Below are 5,722 nucleotides of genomic sequence, written 5' to 3' on the forward strand. Positions count from 1 at the left end.
TTTAGGGATGCTTAGTTTGAAGCTAGCTTACACTGAAAACTGTTTATTTTGCTTAAGTAAACACAGTTTTGTTTGAAGGAACTGTTGTAAAGATGTTGCTATAGAGCATCGAAAAATACACAAACAGTGAAAAAACTTCACTAAACAGTGTTGCTTGAATTTCTGTTCACACCCCCCAAAGTGCTCCAACACAACAATGCGAAGCATATAATTAAGACCCAGTCTAAACTGATGGCACGTTCCCATTGTCTTTTAAAATCTCTTGCAGGCGTCAGTGTTAACCTTTGAAATGTATACTGTATGTTGGATTTAAAAAGACAGAGAAGAAAGATGTGTTCAGAAGCAAATACAGAAAAATGTATAGGACAAGCCAAGAGAAACGATCCAAAGGAGGCAAGAATCAGAGATTACTGTAAGAGTAAAAAACATCTGAACCACCAATAGTTGGTGACTCACATCTGAACACTCATAAATGCACAAGTTCTGATATCAAGAAACACAAGATTTTTCATTTATAGGGGCAGTGTGGATGAGGTGGTTGTGCTCAAGCAGGGTCTCTACAGAATGCATGGTTACTTTGTAACCTTAGTTCTCTGAGTGAGAGACGATCTTCCATTCTGTTGCATGTTCTATATGTGTATATGTATTTTTGCAAATATACATATATAGACTCTGGCCCAGTCAAGCCGAGCTGGAGGGCGGAAGGCATCGGTCTGTTAGACACAAGACTGGCCTCAGCGAGTCCCGCCTCCTGCCTCAGCCAAGCCTGCCCATCCATCTGTGGTCTCCACACCACCACCTGCTACAGGGACCAAGGCAGTGGGTTCCCCTCTACATGAGCTCAAGGGGCAGCAACTACCAGAGCCTCGTGCAAGCCCTGCACAGTCATAGCCTACTTCGTTTCAGTCAGAGTTCATCACACCATCGTGTGATCAGAGCTCCCCATTACGTGTGTTCCACTCTTATGCAAACCTTCTCCGGCCACTGCCTTTTTTTTTGACTCTAGGTCCTCTTTGAACGTTGCAGCCCGAGTCATGTTTGACCACTTAGTTTTGGTTTTGTCAGGGTTCCTGCGTTGTTGACCCATCATTTTCAGTTTGTTCAACTTCAATTTATTTTGTCACTCGTTCTCATTTCCTGTTTTGCTGTTCCAGTTACTTCCATGTGCCATTAGTCAGATTATGTTCAGCTGTGTACTCACCGGTCTCTCATTATCATCCTTATTAGTCTGTGTATTTAAGTCATCAGTTCTCTCCAGCTCATGGTCTTGTCATTGCTGTTGTCTCTCCCACATGTGTGTCTATCCATTCAGTCAGTCAGTCAGTCGTTCATTCGTTCAGTCAGTTCAGCCACCTTATGTTCTGTTCATCCATTCTTCACAATTAACTCCAGACTTCACCAACCTGTGAGTCTCGCGTTTGGGTGTGCTCTTCCTCACCTCCACACGGCGAAGCTCTGACAGGTTTGTTGTAAATAAATCTTGTAAATGTTTCTATTTGTGCAATAAGTCTGCTTTTGGGTCCAATTTTCACATACCACCAGTTCATGTCATATACTGTAAATCAGCAGCCTGCCTAAAAACAATAAGAGCCCATACATATTTTCAGGCCAGTGAGACCTGTTTTTCACATCACTCTATCAAAGATAACAAGTGGAGTATCGTACTCACAGTTACTTGAAATTTAAGTGAAAACCAGGCTAAGTTTTTGCTAAGTTTGTATAAAAGAAAAAAGAAGCTTCATCAGAAACATGCTCTGAAGCTGATAGTGAATAAACAAAACAAATGTTTCAGTTTTCAGTAAAAGAACGGTTTCCTCCATAATGACATGTCTCTCCACGAATACAAAGTAGCTGTATTTTTTCGTGTAAATACTGTTTAGTTGGATGGTTTACTCTGTAGTCTGAAAAGAACATTAAAAGGGAAAAGCCATGTCCATATTAAATATAGGGGCTTGCAAGAATTGGGCTCCCTGTGACTTTTGTCTCCTTGTTGTAAATATGTGTGGTTAACCACTGGAATTTCAGCCCTGGCTAAAGTGCCAGGTCCATATATATAATATCATTTAATTAGCACAGTGACACTCTGCTGTGCAGAGGATGGAGAATACAAATTAACAAATGTGGAGACAAGGTGATACTGCTTTTAACAGCTGCATTTTACTTTGGGGAAAGAAGAAAATAATGACTTTTGAGCCCTCTGAGATTTCATGTTCTCTGTTTGACTGAGCTGATTTTCTTCAGGGCTGTCAAGTTTATGTGGTTATACTTATTAAACTAGCAGACTGGCATGTCCTGTATGAGATGACCCATTTGAATGTTCTACACAGGGAAAAAAACTAATGGTGCACCACAGTGTACATTAGAAGCTGAAATGCTTGTACATTTATTTTGAGATGTACTGTAAACTCTGAGCTTTTAGTTGAAGAATTTTAAAAGGAGGTTATAGGATTGGTTTTACACCAGGATGTAAGTGTTATAGAAAGTTCCCTGGATCTTTTTAAAACACTGGTCTAGAAGTGTAACTTTGCATTGGAGCGATGTTAGCAATAGTTAAGTAACACTGACATCTAGTAAGGATTTATGACTGAAGTATTAACTGCTACTAGGTAATTAGTATTAACTAAAACTAATGCACTCACATACAGTAATAAACCATAGATCCCATTTATTATTGAGGATGTATCCTTTGAAGCTTTTTGTGCTATACCGCCTATTACTAATGTTTTAGTATAGAATAAATATATAATGAAAAATATGAAGGTGTGCCGTTGTTTCTGGCACTAAGATGATAGTAACAGATCCTTTAAGTCCTATACATTGCAAGGTGGAGCCTCAATGGATCAATCTTGTTTGTCCAGCACATCCCACAGATACTCAATTGCATTCAGATGAGGGGAATTTGGATGCCAAGCCAATGCCTCAAACTTGTTGTGCTTCTCAAACAATTCCTGAACCTTCCTGAACTTTACTTTGTGGCGCATTATCCTACAGAAAGAGGCCGCAGCCCTTGGGCAATACCATTTTCATAAAAGGGTGTACATGGTCTGGAGCAGTGCTTAGGTAGGTGGTAAATGTCAAAGAAAAATCAACATGGATGGTTGGATCTGAAGTTTCTCAGCATTGTCATCCACATGCAGTGGAAATGTGATTCAGACCAGGCCACCTTCTTCCATTGCGCCATGCTTGCATGCCCATTGTTGACACTTTCGCCAGTAGACAGGGGCCAGCACTGGCCCTCTGACTGGTCTGTGGTGGTTTAAACAGAAAGTATAATTTTCCCATGGATACGGTGAGATAGACCACTCAAGCCTCATTTTGTAGTCTTTGTTTCACATAATGCTTTGCTGTAATGCTTCCTGTTCTGCATGTAATTGGGCGTACTAGTAGCATAATTTGTACAATAAATTGTACAAATCCTGTGTTAGTGATGCTCAAAAGCTAGTTTACACACGACTTATTCATTGTTATCAGGTTGCTCCAAAAGCTCCCTGAAAAGCCTTCAGTTGTTTCAGAATGCACTAATTGAGAATAGAAAGCGAGAGACCATATTTCTCTTATCCTGGCTTCTCTTCACTGGCTCTCTGTTAAATTCAGAATTAAAATGAACAAAATCTTGAACAATCAGGCCCCATCACATCTTAATTATCTCATAGTACATTATTATCCTACAAGAGTCCTTTGCTGTTAACCCACAGGCTTAGTTTTGGTTCCTAGCACTTTTATCGGTACAATGAGCGGCAGCGCCTTCAGCTATCAGGCCTCTCTCCCAGTTTAGATTTGGAGGTAGACATTCTCCACTTTCAAGATTAGGCTTAAAACTTTATATTCTGATAAAGCTTATAGTGAGAGCTGGATCAGGTGACCCTGAATCCTCCCTTTGTTATGTTGCAATAGGCTTAGGCTTCTGGGGGACTTCACAAGATGAAATTATTTTATTTTATTTTCACTCATCTCTGTCCTCTTTCTTTCTGTGTATACACCACCACTGTATTTAATCATTAGTAATTAATAAACTCTGCCTCTCTAAACTCTGGCACTCTCACCTATAGCTTTTCTTTTATCCTGTCTCTTTTTGGCTCTCCTCTCTTTCCTCTTACTTCCAACCGGTTGTGGCAGATGGCTGCCCCTCCCTTACTCTGCTGAAGGCTTCGTCCTATTAAAAGCGAGTTGTTCCCTTAGCACTGTTGCCTCATGCTTGCTTGAGATTTTCCGATTCTTTGAATTTCTCTCTAATATTGTTTTTATTCTGTATTACTGTTGTGGATTGGTGGTAAACAATTAAAACTAAATTGAAATTGAACTGAACTGCCACTACATAAGTTAATAATAAAGACACCTTCAAAATGAGTAGAGTCTCTAGCAAGTTCTATTGCATAACGATTGCTCCCTCAATATACAGTGACAGGCAGAGGCCTATAAGATTTCCTCTGTATCAAAGAAAGACACTGACTGTTATTAGTACAGCCAGGGTTATAAAGGAAAAAGTACACAAATGAATTACTGTTGATTGGTAATTTGGTGGTATTTGTTTCCTAAAATAAACCAAAACTTACTTTACACTGTCTCAGATTTACTAAAGCAGAGCTCTAAAAAAAAGTCCATATTTACATATTTCTTCAGAATTTGCCAGAGAAAAATGAACACATTATTCTTACACCCTTTCGTGCACAAGTGCTAGAAGTCACTTAATTTTAAAACATAGGTACTGTTTCTAAACACGGGCCTACATTTTCTTTTACTTTGGTGAGCAAGTCAAGAAAAAAAAAATCAAGGCTCTAATACAAATTGTTCCTAGGTGATAAAAAAATATGTCAGAAGATATCTCCTTCAAATTTGTAATTGCTAATATACAAACATCTGTTATGCTGCACTGGTCTCTGAAACAGTTTTCTACAGTTTTCACTGATCCAGTCAAACAGGCATTCATACAGTGCTGTTATTTGTAACTGATTATTTGTTTTTGGTACACACACACACTCAGCCTGAGGATACATACACATGTACAGCAGGAGCTTGGATTGATTCAGCAACCTTCTGGTAACTGAACCAAATTAGTCTCAGCTCATTTATAACAAGGCATCTGTTTTTTGGTGAACCCATTTAGGAGAAACATGATTCTGGTGTTCTAGCTCCAGCAGGGCAAGAAGGAGCCTTTAGTTCAACAAAGGCCGTTACGCTGAGACATGAAGTAGGCGGCACACTGTTGTACAATATAACACAAATGCCATTAAAAATAATGTAGGTTTAAGACAGTGCAAACGTGGTTTCATTTTTCACACCCAGAAGCTGTATCCATCTTTATATGATGTTAATACTACGTATAGACTAATATATTCGAGTAAAAAATGCAAGGGACAACTTATTTTATTTATTTTAATTGAATGTAAAGTTCATATGCAAAAAAGTGAGATTAGATCTGGTCAGACTTTCTCACAGACAGTTGATGACATTTTTGTTTACATGTGTGTTCTAGACTGACTGATGTGGATGAATTGACTTTTTTTTTCCAGGGAGGATCAGACATCTGATGAGCTCTACAAGCTAACGAATTTAAACCCTCACTCTCTCTCCTTTGTTTCTGTGCCTCTCTTCCCTCCTCCCTCCTTCCCTCTCTGCTCTCTAATCACTGTGTTGTGGTAGTCACACTTTCTCCTCCCTCTCGTCTCCTCTCTGTGCTGTATATAAGTGCAGATGGCTGGCTTGTATTTCAGACTGCAAGAAG

Source organism: Aulonocara stuartgranti (assembly GCF_965226115.1).
Source record: "Aulonocara stuartgranti genome assembly, chromosome: 7".
In the NCBI taxonomy this organism is placed as follows: domain Eukaryota; kingdom Metazoa; phylum Chordata; class Actinopteri; order Cichliformes; family Cichlidae; genus Aulonocara; species Aulonocara stuartgranti.